Below are 18,737 nucleotides of genomic sequence, written 5' to 3'. Positions count from 1 at the left end.
GCTCGACCAATTTCTCCTGTATTTTTCTGCCTCTATATTCGTTTCCATCAAAAAATAACAATACCTTTTCAAGGGCATTGCTTCGGTGATCACTGGACAAATTGTCAGAGTTGCTTTCTAATCTTAATGACAAATAAATTACTGAGTTTGGGTGAGGGGGTGTGTTGGAGAAGCACGTGCTATGGGGCAGCTAAAATCAACCCAAAGGAAAATCCCCATGATGCTTCTTCTTATAGAGACAGGCCAATTGGAAAGGAAGACTCAGAGATGCTTCATTTCTAAAGTCACTGCCCAACCATGTGACAGTAGAGTTTATTTCCATTCCAAGATCCTCTCTTCCACTTCCTGTTCAGTTCAGAATGAAATCTACAAATGCCTTCTACCTTTGAAGAAGAGGCAAATTGACAAATCTGATAAATGAGGGAAGTGCTCAAATGAAAACACAGACAAGTGACTAGATCAGAGCAACCTACTCAAACCCACCAATGGAAGAAGTGGAGGGCACAGGGCAACCAAATGGTGCTCAGAGGGGTTGGGCATCTCCTTGAAGTGGTCTGCCTTGCATTCTGTAGAGAAGTCATTAAGAACTAAACGCAGATTAGCTTGGCATTGGGGTTTGTTTACTCAATGTAGGCAATGTAGGGCTTTCAGATTTAAGGAGAAGAGAAGGGTTTAAGGGGTTTATTTTTTAAAAGGCACAAAAAGCTTCTCGAACATCAAATGGCCTTTACTAGACAACATTTTGATGGGTGAAGTGTAAATGAATCAAAAACATATGGATTACATTCCACTCCAAATACAGAGGGGTCTCCAAATTAAAAGGGAAAAAAGTGCTTGAGGGCAATATGCATTTGGGGTTTTCCTCAATCCAAAACTTTTAAAAGAAAAGTTCTTGTAGCCCTGAAGCAGCCCCAGAATGAAGCTGAATTTATCCATCTTGAATGTGATGAATTTTATAAGTTTTGTAAATGCTGTGGAGTTAATATCCTCTCTTTGAAGCTTCAGATGCAAACTGGGTTTTATAGTTTTTCTTTAAAAACATATGCATAAGGGGCAGCTGGCATTAATTTTTTTTTTCTTTATAAAGGAGAGGGGGTGTATGAAATACAAATCACTGGTATCCTTGAACAAAACAGCCCCAAACAAGCAAAAAAGAGCAGGAGAGGAATCCAGGATGTGTGTACATGTGTTAGGGTGCATAGAGGGTTACTAACCCAGGCAACCAGGACCATTTTCTTTAGAACCATGAAGAAACAGCAGCCAAAATTGGCAGTAAGTTTTCTTATGGAATCAGATGGACATTATTTCCAACTTTACTCATCATAGTTGTATATTATAACGGTCTAACATAATTACATGATAGCACATAGCCCAGTATGTGGACATGACAAGTAGTATTAAACATCAGTTCTTGGGATTTTAAGCATCCTCTTTGTCTTTTCTAATGTAGTTTCCTTTTTTGGACTTTCTATATAGCTTTTTACTTAGTCCAGAGCTATTGAAGTCAAGTGGAGGAAGTTTGCTGCAATCCAAGTGTAAGTTGCTGCAAGGTACTTCTCTAAAAGGGTATATTAAAACTGTATTTACTGTTTTGAGGTTGAGAATCCAGAATACCAAAGCACTTTGGTTTTTCTTTACAAAATGCACAAAAAGGCAAGTCGGCAAATGAAAGACGTATTTGTATTCTCCATTGGGAAAATCTGAACATTTCTCATCTGATCCAGTCATCCAACAAGCATTTACTAAGCACTTAATGTGTGCCAGGTACTGTGTTACCCAGAGAAGAAGTATGAGTGACTTCTGCAACAAGAATGTCAAAAACCAAAGCAGATCCTTGCACCAATCCAAGAAAATGAGAACTGGGGCTACACTAGGGAGAGTTGTCATCTGCAAATGTTAAATGGCACATGTCAGTTACCATTATCTCTGAGAAGCCACCACTTCCAACTCAGCAGTGGCAGCTGGCATCTAAACATCACCTGCAGTAAAGAGAGAAGTTGTCCCCATGGACAAAGAGCAAACATTCCCCTTTCATATCACAAGTCAATGAAACATTAGCCCCTGATTGAAAGAGAGTCTAGAAAATATGGGATTTTGAGGGTTGGTCCAAAGAATCATTCATTCATTCATGGCTATGAGTATCAATCATTTCAACCAACAAGTATTTATTAAACACTTACTATGTACTTGGCAGCTTGTTGATCACTAAGAATATAAAGGCAAAAGCAAGCCCTGTCCTGAAAGAAGAAAGCAAACAAGGGTCTACTTAAGGTGTGTATTAAGTGCTTACTAGATGCCAGACTCTGGGTTAAGCACTTTACAAACATCTCATTTGATCCTTCATCTGCCTCCTAAGAAAGGGTCCTGATTCTATTTGCTGAGATCAAATGATAAAGTGTATTAAGACATTTTGTGATCCATAAAGTGCTACATCCGTGCAAGCAATCATTATCGGATCCCACATGAACAAATGAGGTAATAACAGGAGTCAAGTGAATATCCTTCAACATGATTAAATATACTCTGGTGTTGACTCCAAGGAGCTACCCTAATTCTTTTCTGGATGAAGCACAGACAAAGAATTGTCTATCACTGACTAATGTTGACTATGGATGGGAACCTTGTGGTAGTGTACATTATCTTGTAACGTAATAGTCAGGAGCCAGATTTTGACTTCACTTCCACCCATGCAAGAGGAGGGAATAATGAGTAACAGATGCTTTTAAAAAATTAGGTCAGGGTCAGCTCAACCTAGTTTCCTGCCAGTCATTCAAAAAGGCAGATGCCCAGTGCCATGCTTGCAGCCTCTGGCTGGGAATCCAAGCTCCTGCAGGGCACTGGCATTGCAAATGGAATGTTATGGCCATTTACTGATGTTTCCCTGGTGTCAATCTCAACTCCTCTAAGCTATGGCAACATAAACATGAGGGAGCAGATTGGAAGAGATCTCTCAATGACTCAGAGTATGACTGCGAATCCAATTCATCGTTTGCCATTTGTGTCCACAGTGAATGAACACTCTACCTGGGCCTTTGTTTCAGTAAAGAAAAAGGTTTTTGTGAATGTTGAGAACAATTTGTGTTTGTAAAAAGATTAACTAATGTTGTGTGGGGCCAGTACCAATCTCATTCTCCAAGACTATCGTAAAAAGAAATATCTGGCTAGTACCTAATGGCTAGCACCATGCTAGCACCTGTCAAGAATCCTATCACCTTGATAAGTAGGATGACTCTGCAGGGAGCTTCTAATTCCTTAGTCCAGGGCACTAGGACGTTTGGAGAAATACTTCAGTCCTTTCCCTCCCTCAGTCCACCTAACAGTCCAGATTTTCACTGTTGCCAAGTCAGATCAGCTTAGCTACCATCAATTTCTCACACAGACTAAAGGAAGGTTTAAGGTTAAGAATAAACCCCTATGCACATTCTATACCCCAATTCAGCATGCAGGATTAAGGTATGGAAAGGACACAGAATTGGCCAAAATTCAGGATGGTCATAATGTAGAAGGAGGCCTCTGGGGAAGTCCTCAGAGACATAGGATATGTTTTCCCTGTGCTGTTTAACTTTTTTCTCAATGACTAGGATAAAAGCAGAGATGTCATGATAACATTTGGAGATGATGCAAATTTGGGAGGGATAGTCAACATACAAGATGAAATTCAGTATTTAAAAAGGTCATGACTAGCTAAAACATGGGGTCATCCAAGAAAATCAACTTTAAGGTAACGTCTTAGTCCTGGATTTTAAAAAGTACAAGTCAGAGGAGGCACAGCTAGATACTAGTTTATCTGGAAAAAAATTTTAGGGATTTTTTTAGTGCCTTGAAAGCTCACTCTGAGTTAAGAGTGGGATATGGCCACCAAGAAAGCAAACACAGTTTTGGGAGACATTAAGAGAAATATCCCATGTGGAACGCCCCACTGCAGTTGTTGTTGCTTGCCCTTCATTTTCAAAGAGGACCGATGATACTACCAGGTGATATCTTAACTCCTGCATGAATTGCATTTCAGAGAGACAGAGTTGCACAAAGTCATCAGCCTCCCTCCCTCCTACAGAGTCATCAAAGTCCAGGGGAAAGACAAAGTTAAGATGGCTGGTGATGGCCTGGGATGAAATGGATGATCTCCACAGCTCCTGCTTCAGCCACCTTCTTAGTGGTTAGAACAAACTGTTCCTATCTGCCCCTTTCACCACAGTAAATCTTCACATGCTTGGGATAGATAACCTCCTAACTCACTGATGGGTTTGAGGCCTGTCAGCTGACTACACACTCCCTGGTGAGATCACATCTAGAATCCTGTGTTCCCTTCCAGATACATTTTAGGAAGGACACTGATAAGCTCGAGAGTATCTGAAGGTGAAGGCAGTATTGTTTATAAGATCATAAATTTATAAGTTTATGCTATGTGAAAACTAATAAAGGGATTTGGGGAAGATGAGAGAAGACATAGGGTCTTGAAATATGTAAAGGAAAGTTAGGTCACATAGTGTATAGAGTGCTGAACCTGGAGTCAGAAAGACTTGAGATCTGCATAAATCTGGACAAGTCACTTAACTTCTGGCTGCCTCAGTTTCCTTATCTGTAAAATGGAAATAATAAAAGCACCTACTCCCCAGGGTTGTTGCGAGAATGATGTGATATAGTGTTTGTAAACCTTAAAACTATATTAGTGGCGCTATTATCACCCACTCATTAGACTGAGCTCTTTGAGAAGAGGCACTGTAGTTTTTTGACTGTCTTTGTACCTCTAGCTTTTAGCCCAGTGCCTGGCACATAGCAGGTGCATATTAAACTCTAGTTAACTGCCTGACTTCCTGTAACATGTAGGAGGAATCACACTTGGCTCTGCTTGGTCCCCTGAGGGCAGGTCTAAGAAGAGTAGGTAGAAATTGCAGAGAGGAAATTTGATTGAGGGGGAGGTAGCATGAAACACTTCATAAGATTGGGTTCATCTGGAAATCTGGAGAAGGCCTACACAGGGGAGGAGGAAATACCTGTCCCTTTCCTCACCTCTCTCTCAATATGGGTGGACATACCTAGCCATTCTATCTTTTTCTCTGAATTACCATTCTCTCCCCTTTTTATCCTTCCTTCTCAAGATCCAGATAACAGTGTGAGTTCAGCATCTACCACCCAAGCTGCCCACCTGCAATCCAGTTTCTTAACCTGAGAAGCTTTCATTTGTGGCATCCTTTTCCAAAAAATATTCATTAACTTCATCTTCCTCATTTATATCTCCAGCTAGGCTTTTCTGAATTCTGTTCTCTCACTCAAGGGCTTTATGTTTACATGTTCCTTCTTTAATCTATGTCCTTTAGGAAATGTAGAGCTTCTGGAGCTCCCTCATCTTTCCCACTTGTACATTTGTAGATCTTACCGCAACCTCTCTTTCTCTTAATTTTGATTTTTTTGTTTGGACTTCATTGTTTTATGTTTTTGTGGGTCTTTTTTTGGTTCTGCCTCACTCTTGCCTACATCAATTAATGGAGGGGGCAATGTGGTTTGGTGAGGGAGTCATTCTCTATTCCAAGTCATAAGGCCTGGTCCCAATCCTGGTCCTTAATCATTACCATCTCTCCAGCCTGAGGGCCAGTGTATCCTACATCTGGATGTATGTCCACGTCTCTTTTCTGGGTCTTCCTCCAGGAGGCAACTACTTGCTACAATACCCTCATAGTGGTATCATAAAGTATGAGGACCCAGAACTGGGTAGACCTCAAGATGCTGGAGAATGATTATTTCATAGTGAAGTTGAAGTTCCAGGAAAGGGTGCATGAAAGGGATGGGGAAAGTTCTTCAGTCCCTGCATACCTCACTGCACCTAAAGATCAAGAATTACCTCGCACAAAGGAAATCAATAAGTAAAACATGCAAATATCATGTTGTCTTCACATCACTAAAAGGGGTTCCAAATTGAGTTTGGAAAAAATGATTATTTATTTTTATGTTTTCACAGGTTTTTTTGATTTTACATTTCAATTTTTAAAGAGATGTAATCACCCTGAAAAAAGTGGCTCATTGAGAAATTGTGAATTTCTGTTCTAGAAGGAAGAGTACCAGTAATGCAACTTTTAAAGGTTTTATCATCCATTATCTATTTATGAAAATGTAGAAGCCCATGATTAAATACGCTCTGAAATGTAAACAAAAGTGTCATTATATGCCAATGCAAAGCAGCTAGTATTTGCAGGTTTCTGAAATTTAGCTGAAAATTAAGGTTGTATTAATTCAACAATTTAAACACACACTGTTCCCTTGAGTTTTTAAAATTAATATGCCATAAAAGCCACATGAACTACAAAAATTGTGGAACCAGATTTTGGAACACAGAGAAACAGCTTGCAAGATGTTAAATAATATGGCCCTTGAAAGCCTTTTTTTCTATATGAGGGAAGAAATAAAGAAATTTGTTGTTTACCTTTATAAGATCATAAGAGCTGGAGTTAGATGAGACCCAAGAGAGCATTTCATTCAAACCCTTCACTTTCCATGGGGAAAAAAAAAACTAAGGTTCAGAGACAGGAAGGAATTTGACTGAAATCACACAGCTAGTAAGTTGCAGAGACATGATTTGGACAGAAGTTTGAAATCCAATGCTCCTTTGCATTTGCTGAGTGGTAATACCTCATACAAATTCATGTATGCGTAAAAGGTTAAAAAAGCCAACAACCAGCTTTTAACACTTTAACTAAGAACTCCTTCCACAACACCACACTGCCACACAGCCAGCGGTGACAATGTTCTCTTGTCATCAACATGTACCTTTCACAAAATATAAGGGTATAAGTTTTAGGAGAAATAAATTAAATGGATACTCAGAATCAGTTTCCCCAATGAAAATGGCTGAAACACTATTCCCAAATCACTAATATACTGGGAGAAAAAAAAGCAAATGGGCTAAAGAAAAGCCAACAAAAAGACAAAGGTTGATGTATATCGCTCCCCCCAAAATTTTCCCCATTACTTGAAAATGGCTTCAAAGGGAGGCAACTAAATAGCTGGTGAAGCGCTTGTGAGGAATCAAAATGCTTAGAACTTAAAATCAGTAGATGAGGGCCAAGGAATGCTTCATTTTTGTTTTGGCGTCTCCAGACCCTAACACAGAGTGTTGTTACACATTGTCGTTGCTATTGTGTAGTCATGTCTGCTCTTTGAGGCCCCATTTGGGGTTTTCTTGGCAAAAATACTGGAGTGGTTTGTCATTTCCTTCTCCAGCTCATTTTACAGATGAGGGAGGTAAACAGGGTGAAGTGACTTGCCCAGGGTCACACAGCTAGTGTCTGATTTGAACTCAAGAAGAATCTTCCTAACTCCAGGGTCAGTATTCTATCCACTGTGCCATCTGGGTGCCCAAGTTACACATAGTAGGTACTTGATAAATACTTGTTAAATTGAAGTGAATTGAGACAAACCAAGACAGTTGAGTCAAACATCTTTTGAGGTAGCAGTGCTAGAAACCAATTCCCTGTCAAAAGGCCATTGGACTGAAGAATTCTTTGGAACATTTCATAAAAGATTAAGGTACTATCCAAGTTGGAGAGCCTTTACTACTTGTGTATGCATACACCTATTGATACTATCACCATATTCTCCCTACGTCTTCAAGCACAAATTGCTGAGTGACATCTAGGGCAAACTCTACAGCAAAGGAGTTTGGAAAGTATACGGTAGAAAATAAAGGAAGGAATCAAGATCCGTAATTTGGGAATTTCATTTTTTGTTATTTTCCATCTCAACTATCCACCTTCAGTTGGTCTTACTTACAAAGTGGTGGTTTTTCCACTAAAAAAAAAAAAAAACTCTCCTGTTACATTAATACATGAATCCATGAAGCTCTCTCTGCAGAATAACCTCATGAGTGTTCTCATTTTCTATCTCTAATAAGTAGGAAAATTGAAGTTTACAGCTCTATGAGGACCTAAGCATGGTACCACTTCCCAGCTTCGACTCCCTTAACTTGGGTGGAGGCAGCCTGCCTTGAAACATTTTGGAGAAATTCCATTAGCAGTGACGTTACTGCCTAGTGTATCCTTTATGATCCCCCTAGGGAAAAGGCCCTGCCTAAGACAGCCAAACCTTCAGCACCCTCATAAGGTTCTCATTAAAAATAGGAATGTGCCAGGCCAGATGCAATGGGGGTTGTCAAACTTTGGAAACCCTCCCCCTCAAAAAAAAAAACTCATAAGTTTTACAAAATGTATGACTTTTTCCTCGATTTTTATAATGTGCAATTTAAGGAAATTTAATAAAATAAAGACCATACTTTATCATTTGCCTCATTTTAAAAGTTTTTGATGTTCAATGGGGCTAGTGACCATTTTGTAATCATGTTTTTCTCCCTTAAATGTATAAAAGCATACATTACCAGCCATCCACTAACAGAAAGCCAAATTTGGAATGTAACTGAACCTACACATTCTAAAGAATTTCTCAGCTGAGCAACACAAGCTTTTCCATTATCCATTAAAACAATGAACTAAATAGAAGAGATAAGGATAAAGTAACTCTCCAAGTTCTGCAATCTTTGCCACTTGTAAATGTATCTATGTGACCTTGTTCTCTTTTGTACAGGGAATTCTCAGCACAGAAATCCCCTTCGCAGATGCAGATGGACAACTGCAGACGCAGATGCAGGTCCACTGACACAACGCAATCATGGTCTGCATCTTAGAAAAGTGGCTTGAGCACTGAGAAGGTAAGTGACTTTCCTATGATTGCAAGACAAACATGAATCAGAGGAAAAACTTGGGCTTGAATTCAGTTCTCCATGACTTCAAAGCCAATTCTCTCTCTATCCACTGTGCCATGCTATGTGTCAATATTGTACTATCCATATAAATATAACTAATAACCAAACGGAATCTGTAGTACTTAGAGGACAAGAAAAGAGCCCACCTCCACCGTGGAGATAGGCAAATGGTAACTTCTAGAGGTTTTTTCCATCTTTGTATCCACAGTGCCTAACACCAGAACATAATAGGAATTTTTTAAATGTACGTTGAATTGGCATAGAGACGGTGGTCTTGGAGGAGGAACATCCTTAGCAAAATTCTGTTTGGCACCTCCAAATTTAGACTTATATATGACTATTCAACTATTTTGCTGTGATACTTAAAAATAGTAGGGACTTAATAAGTGATCATAAGATTTAAGAAGTAACTTGAGAGGTCAACTGGTGTAATCTTCTCCTTTTATGAATAAGTGAAGCATTGATTAAGCACTCATGATGTGCAAAGACCTGGGGATACAAATAGAAAAGATAGTACCTGCTCTCAAGCAGATCACATTCTAATATGGGAGACAACACATATGAAAGGTTTTAAATGGAAGTCAGATGGAAAGGTCCCATCATCCTGAGTGTAGAACTGCAAAGGAGATGGTCGTACCTCTTATTTAATGGAATGTAATTTCACTGATAAAGCATACAAGTTTCTGATGTTAAACCATTTGACAATTATTTGGGAGCAGGAGCCTTCCCTTCTGGGTCTTCAGTAGCTATGTCCATACCACTGGCAGAAGTGGTTACCAGGCTGCATATTCACAGGGATTGCTTCCCAGGGTGACCCCTGTAGGCACTGCGGTAGAAACATTATTTTTCTCAAGACTCATAGGTTCAGAGTTCTGGGCTGTCTCCATGAAGATCTGAGGGAGATGGTAGTAAAGGTAATGGTAGTAGTTTGATTTGTGTGGTACACACTGCCTCCTGCCTTTTCGTTATGGTGACTTGTTGCTTCAGAAATGCCAGCACACCTTCTTTGTATGTGGCAAATGGTTGGCAGTTGGTGGGGATGGCTGGCTCCTTCACTATACACATCATCTTCCCAGATGATGGCTGTGAAGACCATGGGGAAAGCAAGAGTCCTCTGGCAGGCAGTGTGTGACAGTATAAGAATGTGAACTCAGGTCTTCTGGCTCCATATTTAGTACTATGTCCACTGTATCACATTACCTCTGGACATAGTATAGTGATAGTAAATTGAAAATGAAGTCTTCTCATTTTCGTTCACGTGATAGGTCAGAGTAGCTAGTAACATCCTGAGAAAGACTTCTACCTCACAGGAGATGCCACATGACACAGTCCACAAACGGATGAATATAAAAACAAGAAACTCTTCTTTGTGCACTCCAGAGACACTAAGGGGAATAAAACAGGCTAGGAGAAAATGAGGGACTTTTTTGATAATATGAATAGATACTTCTAATGAACTAGGAAGCTAGAGATAGAAAGATTTCATTCAACCAGCTACCTCTTACTGTATGAATAAACCACTAAAACCTATTTGATTCTTTACAAAATGAGATTATGAAAAAGAAAAAAATCACAACATTATTTAATATGCCTTTTTATTCAGTGTGACTAATGCATTATTTGTTTGGAGTTAAAATGGAACTTTGGAAAACTATGAAATAAATCAAATGCTCCACTTTCTGTAATCTTAATAGACAGATCCCTTTAAGATTGTACTCTGTGTAGCTCTTGGTTATAATCATTGACCGGTATCTTGATACATTAATTAGCTAAGGCAGTGCTGGCTCTACCATCATCATTTCTCCTCATCTCCATTTAGCATTCACTTTAACTTTTCCGAAATTTCAGAAGATGTTCTTTTCTTCTCTATTCTTGGTTCTAGAATCACAACTAAGAGCTGTTTGCTCACAAATGCCTGAGCAATCTGGAAGAGTATAACTTGCCTCATTGGTATTTCACTGCTATTTCTTAGGAATATATAAATGATCATCCAATAAGCGTTAGTTTTTGGTGAGAACTTGGGTCATCTGCTACTTGGCTACCATCACACCACTGTTTAAATAAGTTTAAATAAGTAGATTTTTATGGAACTCCAAAACCAGTTGGTCAACACATTTGAACATAGGCTCATGGTAGCTTTGGGGTTCTGAAAACATCTGTAATATCTGGACATTCATACTGGTCAGTCTATTTTCTGATTTTTCCAAGCTACATGCTCATGTGTCAGTCTGGCTATTTTAACAAACTAGTAAGAGGCCTTTTGCTCTGGAACTCATGACTGCCCTCTTTCTTTAAGTACACTTTACACATCTCTTATCATGCTTATTTTTTCAACCAAGAAATTTTTTTAAAAAACTTTTTTTTAAAACATTGGGGATTTTTTATCATGCTCTTCAACCCTTCAAACTTGTTCACACAACAAAAGCACAGTGTCAGTTGCTCTACAGATATCGACACTTGATGGCAGAATTTTCTCATAAATGATGTAATTAACATAAAACTGTTGAAATCTTAAATTCAATGTATAATAAAGAAGCTTTTTTTCTGCAGATCGTCGCTATGACACAAAGGAATTTGAATACGCCAGAGATATAAATAGAAAATATGTTCTGTCTAAAAATATATGTTAGGAAAACCCAAGCCTTAGGTTAGCCACCAAAAGCAACAGACTGTTCAAAACAAAAGCATCTGGCTCAGAAGAAGCAATGTCATAAAGCTAGGGAGAAACACACTCAGAAAATGTTGAAAGACTCAGCTTTCAGTTCCAGTAACACCCCAGAACCTTGATATGTTACTAGGTGCAAAATCAAACAAAATTGTCTTTTTGGAAAAATTCAATTTAATTGAAATACTTGTTGAGCATCCAACTCACTTCTGTAAAGCCTTGTGGTAGGTCTAAGAGGCATGGAAACAAAGGGCCCTAAACTATCCTCAGGATGTCAAAGATTGCAAGATGAAAAATCCTAAATTCCGGCATATTTTGTTTTGAGAAAACTTGAAGTACAAAATAACCAGAAGAAAAAAGATAAATTAGGTTTGAAGGAAAGATTTTGGACTATATGCATTACAAAACAATTCAATAAAAATGTAAATACCCGAAGACATTTAAAGAACAAATTTACAAAAACACCAACATATATGCAATTTATGAAATACATGTATTATATGAGGTGAACAACCTGTACATATACATGTACATATGATTTTCTCTCTTCTCTTAAACAAGGGATGAGGAACCTGCAGCCTCAAGTCCATATGTGACCTTCAACATCCTTAAGTGCGGCCCTTTGACTGAATCCAAACTTCACAGAACAAATACCCTTAATAAAAGAATTTGTTCTGTAAAACTTGGACTCAATCAAAAAGCCACACCCAAGGACCCAGAAGGCCACATGTGGCCTCGAGGCCGCAGGCTCCCTCTGATCTCTTCTCAGTAAAGGCACTGACAATGATTATTTATCATTTACAGATTTGAAGAACCATTTTCACCCCACATTAAGTCGCAACTATTTCAGGTCTATAAAAAAGCTCTATGTGACTCTAATACATCTCTACTTTAAAAAAAAAAAGATGAAAAAAGAACCCATTATCTGGACTTCAAGCCTATATATTCAGCATCGTATAGACTAAACAGCCAGGTGAGTGGTCATATCTTTCATTCTTCCTCTATATGCTATGGCTCCTGAAGACAATCACTTTCTAGTATCAAAATGTCTAGCGTGCCATAGGCTATCTCAGAACAAAACTCCAAGCCATGCATATCATAGTCACACCGAGGCACAAAATCTTACTGTCATTCAAGACTCATATTTGTCTTGAGTTTAAATTTAATTCCCATTCATTGACAAGGTATCTAGCAAAGAAACAAGGAGAAATACTCCTGACCTACTTGAGAAACACCAATGGTTCCTGGTAACTCACTGAGTTTATTGTATTTACTCATAATATTAAAGTCCAAGTTCACAAACCAAGCTGATCCTCTCCGTACCAAACTGAATTCATCTCAGACTGAGTGGCCAGTCATTCATTACCCAAGTGGAAATACAAAACATGTTGAATGGAATTAGTTTGTTCCTTAAAATTCTTCAGAGACAAGAGAACTAAGGAGAGAATTAAAATGCAAGTGACTGAGGATAGTGATCACCTTAATGATCAATTCCAACCACTGTGTCTTATTTGTCTCTCACACTTATACTGATTCTAAGAAACACATGGTAAACACATTGTAACAAACAGTTATACACTGAATGGGCCAGGGTCAAATCACCAAATTATATTCTCCTAATGTCAAAGTTAAAAAAAAGATGAATTATAAGGGAAGGAATGAAAAAATGCAGCAACACTGAGAAACTTTACCATTCAAAAACTCTACTCCAAAAAAGAAGCATTTTATTTGAGAGCATCTCAACAGCCCAAATGTATGTTTCTGTGGAAAAAGTCTATTTTGCCAGCAAATGTTGCCAATTTGCAAACATGTGTTTCAATTGTTTCAGGAAAAACAAACTTTTATTTACGATTTCTCTGAAAGGAAAGTGGTGCCTGCTGAAAATGTCTGCATATACAGTACACACAAATATACAAATTCATGTATACGTTTGTATATACGTATATGGATATGTATATATATGTGTATATATGTATGTGTATATATGTATATATGTGTGTACATATATGTATGTGTATATATGTATATATATGTGTGTGTATGTATATATATATATACATATATATATATCATTGAGACTATGAACATATTTAGCAAGAATCATGTGGCTATTCCCCCCAAATGGTGACCAATATAGTCAAATCTACTATACTTACAGAGGAAAAAAAAGTAAACTTGGCAATCATCTGTATGATTCTCAGCTGTGTAGACAGCCAAATCAGATAAGTGAGGCCCCAGAGTAGATTTCCGTTTATCTCAATGACCCTGTTGGCCCTCCAGACACGCCCAATTGCCAACTTTTCACTTTACTTTGTATTATATTGACTCGGTTCAAAACTGTTTTGCCCATATTTTGTTCCACAGCTGCAGCCTGCACCCATCTCAGGTTTCTCTGACTTCTCATAGCCTTTATCTTCATTCCTACCTTGTCATGTACTATTCTAATCTCCCAAACTAGATTCTTGAGGTCTGAGTCCATTTCTGCTACCTCTTTTGCATCCCTCCCAGTGCTGTGAATATGGCAGAGATTTTAATAAATACTTGACAAAGTAGAAAGAATGCTGGACTGAGAGGCTGAAATCCTGATTGTAAAGTGAAGGGACTAAGCTAATGATCTCTAAGGTACCTTCCAGCTCGAAAATTTTCCCTGAGTGTCTAATTGAATTGATGTTTATGTGATGCAATTTAAAAAGTCACACCATGCACCCTGCTACAGGGTTCAATAAAAGACTTGTTAATAGATGAGCTGATTATCAGTGAAGTATGTTCCACTGATTCTGCGGTGCCTAGAGGAGTGTAGTGCTACAGGAGAGAATCAGATTTGAAGTCTGAGGACCTGGGTTCAAAGCTTAACTCTATCACTTGCTACCTGTATAACTCTGGGATCACTTACAACCTCTGGTCCTGGTTTCTGTTACCTATGAACCAGACCTGCACAACTTGGCAGCAGGTAGGAGTCAAAATTAAAATAGGTTAAACTTCTTTGGGCTGCAGATAATGTTTCAGCAGCTCACTTTCTAAGTAAAGGTATAATTAATAATTAAACTATTTTGCAAATAAATCATATTTTTAAAAAAGGAAATTTTAATTAATATCAATTAATTACACTTATTACTTAAGATTTTTATTCATCATGATGTCACATTAATGTTAAAAAAATTACTTTGCTGCACTCACTTGGTCCCTGTTCAGCACCAATAAGAGCAGAAAACAGCGAAAAGATGCAACTCTCCTCTCAGACTAGAGTCAGACTGATGATGGTTGGTTGCCATAGGTCACATGACAAACAGGAGCGAGTGCACAGTGGCAATCTACCCACCAAGTTATCAGACACAATACTGACTAGTAGAAGGAGGATTAAATGGGGAATGGACAAAGCACTCATTACATCTTTACTTTCTTTAACATACTCTACATTTTTCACAGGCTACCCAAAATCCTTTGGTGGACTACAAGTGGCCCTTGGGTCACAAGCAGTCTGCAGCCTTATGTTGTACAGGCCTGCTCTAAACTGAGGGAGCTGTCCCAAAAGATCTCACAGGTCCCCTCTCGAGCTAAATCTACCCTCCTGTACAGTCATTCAATGTAGTCACAATAACTGAATCTATATACAGCATGAAAAGTCATCTATTTAATCAGGGAAAAACAGCCAAATTTTCTATCTGATATCATGAAAACAAAACATCTGATCAATTGACAGAATTTCCCCAGGTCAACTGGCTATTTTCTTCAATGTTGGTAAAAAACCAGCCAGCTAGAGACTACACAATACACACATCCATAAAACCACTCTTCTCCTAGTAATTGTTAAGGTAAAAACTATAATTTTAGCATCAATTCATGGTGAGTTAAAAAGCATTTTTTCTGATTTTATTTCTATTGACATAAAAATAATCCACCTCATTGCTATTCCCAGGAGATATTTTGCCTGGAAAACATAAAATCTGACTCCAAATACATAATTTAGGGAAGGCCAACAAGAGGACCACTATCTGTATCTGTTTTTCACTGCAAAGGGCATTTCCTTCAGAATCTCCAGTGCAGTGCTTTCTCAAATGCATTCAGTGGACACTCAAGAGAAATCTTTTGAGTTCAACTAGATGGAACACAGAGGACTATTATTTTGAAAACAAAAAACAGACATACATAACATGGAAGTAGCATGTTGGAGGTCGCTTCCTTTTGTTTTTAGGAGAAACCTAAAAAAATAAATGAAGGAGGGAATGAGGGATGTGTAATGTGTAGCAAAAGCAAAATATCTGTTTCCCTAGCCTATTTTCCATTTTGTAACTGGGTAATCTTAACCCTTAAAAAACACACAGAAAAGAACTTTGGGCACCATCATACATTTCTCCCACTGCAAGGGACTACTGAAAACTCAAACCAGAGTTTACTTTAAATCATTAGTTATTTGAGGTTTTCATATGAAGCAAAACACATGTACTGTCCCAAGAAGATATCATTCCATACACTGGGCTACCCCTAATCAAAATCAGATTTCACAGGAAGGGCTATTGTCAACTCAGCTTAGAGCTCATCATTCAACTGAAACTCCCAGATCATTTTTCTCAGCTCAGTAGGTCAGGAGATGTCCACAGCTAAGGTCAATGATGAGATTTACTTCAAGGTAAATTCAACAATTCTGTGCATCACCTACCCTCTCCACCAGGTAAACTTCAACAGGCTCAACAGGCTTTGAACATGCAGATAAAATTCCATTCAAGCGAAAGCACAAAAGTTTGACAAAACAACCTGACATTGGTCCTCAGTTTAACAGCTAAGAGTAATTTATGGTGTGGATCTGTGATATTTAATTCAAACTAAACAAAACACAAACAACCTTTCATGATGAAATACAAAGGGGGATGGCTGAAAACTCAAGGCAAGCAGAAGATAGGAAAATGGGCTGACCTTCTGCCTTTGGAACAGCCTTGCTCTTTATCTGCCTTCTAGCCAACTGACACACTAGGTTTACAAATGCAAACAACTCATTCTTACCCAGGGGTCCTGGCAGAGCCAACAGCCCAGGACTGGAAATCAGGAAGACGGTGGATTTGAATCCTACCTCAGGCACTAACCATGGGGCCTGGACCAGGTACTCCACTAGACCCTCATTTATATCTACCAAATGAAGATAATAACAGCACCTCCTGAAAGGGAAAGCCCTGAGGATCAACTGAAATAACACAGAAAAAGAGCTTTGCTAACCTTAAGGCACCATGCAAAAGTGAACTATTATGATGGAAAAAAATATATTTTTTCTCCTTCCCTCTTTCTTTTGTAAATATCCTTTAAAGTTCTCAGAAATAGGATTCAAACAGTAGCTCTCCCTCTTTGGAGCCCCTGATTTTCTTCCCTTTTAATTGCCCTCTTATGCCAACATTCTTTTCTGGGAAAGAGGTCAAGTTGGCCTCTTGGCCCAATTGGAGAATGAATACTCAAACAATGAGTATATTATACAACCAGTAGAGGAACAGCATGGAGGGCAGGTACCTATGCTTATATGGCACATGGGTTTTACCTGGGATGATAATAATAGGTGATCATTTACATAGCGTATTAGGGTTTACAAAGTGCTTTATATACACGACATCATTTGAGCCTCACAGCGATTCTGGGAGACATTATTATTCCCATTTGGAGATCTGCTATAGTAGAAAAAGCCATGGATTTAGGGTTCAGAGGTTCTGGGCTCCAGTCTGCCACTTACTAGCTGAATGACTTTGGAAAAGTGAATTAACCACTGTGGGGTCTCCATTTCAGATCCCATCCAACTTTAAATAGATGATTTCATCTATGGGGCTCAAGAGAGGTTAAAATAATTTGCCCATATTTACAAAGCTATGAAGTGTCAGAGGATGGATGTGAACCTTCGTTTTCAGGACAACAAGTCCAGCACTCTCTCTGCTAAGCTATGTTGATTCTCCATAGCCACTGAACTGAGGAGATCTTTATTATCAGCACGTTGGCATATTTCTTGAACATTGAGCAAGGGACTGAGGGTTATACAAGATACTGTTCCCTAGAGGTCAGTATTGTGGCTTTAAAAATCAGTAAAACATTCCCCTGTAAAAGTCCAAATGCTTCAGCTTGACTCACAAAATTACTTACTGGTCATATTCTTATTTAAGTAAAGAAAACATTGTCAAAATTTGGGAATCTATACTGAGAAAAATAGATGTCCAAGATTTCAACTGGCTTTCTCCTCAGATGCTTTTTCACTCATCAATTCCCATCAAAAGACTTAAAATATAAAAGTATTGTGATTCTGTAGTATGGTATAACCAATATATCATTTTAAAATGCATTTTTGTCTGTCAAATCCCCTGTAATACACAATTATTATGTTTACCTATGCATACAACAGTTCTATCATATTTCAGTGGGGCCTACTTGCATAAAAATTATATGTTCCAGCCCACATGGGGCAATAAGCAACCAGTTCCTTAGGTATAATTTATTAAGAGCATAAAATGAAACTGGAAATCATTTTGCGAGTCCCCAAAAGGTCCCAATCTTAGAGGTGGTATTATTTGCAACTGTCTTATTTCTGGCAGTTCTTCTGGTAACAATCATAGGAGTAAAGAGAAATTAAGACAGAGCGAGAACTGGAAGGGGGTTGGGGGAAACTGGAGATCAGCTAGTCTAACTCCTTCATTTTACAGGTGAGGAATCCAGAGCCGAGAGAGGACAAATGTCTGATCTGTGGTCGTCCAACCAGTCAGTAGAAGAACCAGGACCAGTCCTCTTCCTCCTTTCCCAGGCTTCATGAAGCAGCCTGGTAACTTGCTTCAACTATGATTTTTTCCTTTTCCCACCCCCAAAAGATTGTATTTAAAAGAGCAGATCTCTCCAGGCTATACAGAGCAAGGAGGAGTGATGATGTGTGTCCTACACTGGATTTCAGCTATCAATGGACAAATACTTTAAACATTTTTAGCTCAGTCTACACAACACCAAAACAACAAGTTGATAAGTTAAAAAAAAAAAAGTTATTCAATGCACCCCACTGCTTTGTCTTCATGCCACTAATCAAGCAGCCTGACTAACTTCGGTCACTGAATCCAATGACCTGACTGGGTGGTCTGGCATCCTGGAGACGCGAGCTAAGTCTGTTAATCAAGGGCATGGTCTCCTGAGATCTGAAGGCCACAAAGGCCAGGGCCTCTCTATTGTTCAAGGGAGGACGATGTTTTAGTTGTTGAGATTTTTAGATAAATGTGAACAATTCACATTATTTTAGATATTTTTAAATTTCACATGGAAAAAAATCATCATGGTGAATAAAAGATGCGAAGCAAGGATTCATTCCATTAACACTAT

General features: G+C 38.5%; 1 protein-coding gene and 1 long non-coding RNA gene across 2 annotated transcripts in view; one reads left to right on the top strand and one right to left on the bottom strand.

The window, feature by feature from the left end:
• AFF2 (ALF transcription elongation factor 2) overlaps positions 1 to 18,737 on the bottom strand; it is a 529,569-nt gene that overhangs the window by 506,200 nt on the left and 4,632 nt on the right. The window lies entirely within an intron of this gene.
• LOC140515422 (uncharacterized) lies at positions 8,550 to 18,733 on the top strand. Its single transcript, XR_011971022.1, has 3 exons — positions 8,550 to 8,695; positions 12,219 to 12,387; positions 18,080 to 18,733. It is a non-coding gene; the product is annotated as an uncharacterized lncRNA (long non-coding RNA).

This window comes from Notamacropus eugenii, chromosome X (genome assembly GCF_028372415.1).
Source record: "Notamacropus eugenii isolate mMacEug1 chromosome X, mMacEug1.pri_v2, whole genome shotgun sequence".
In the NCBI taxonomy this organism is placed as follows: domain Eukaryota; kingdom Metazoa; phylum Chordata; class Mammalia; order Diprotodontia; family Macropodidae; genus Notamacropus; species Notamacropus eugenii.
The sequence above is the reverse complement of the archived record's forward strand: the minus strand, read 5'-3'. Positions and strand labels throughout refer to the sequence as shown.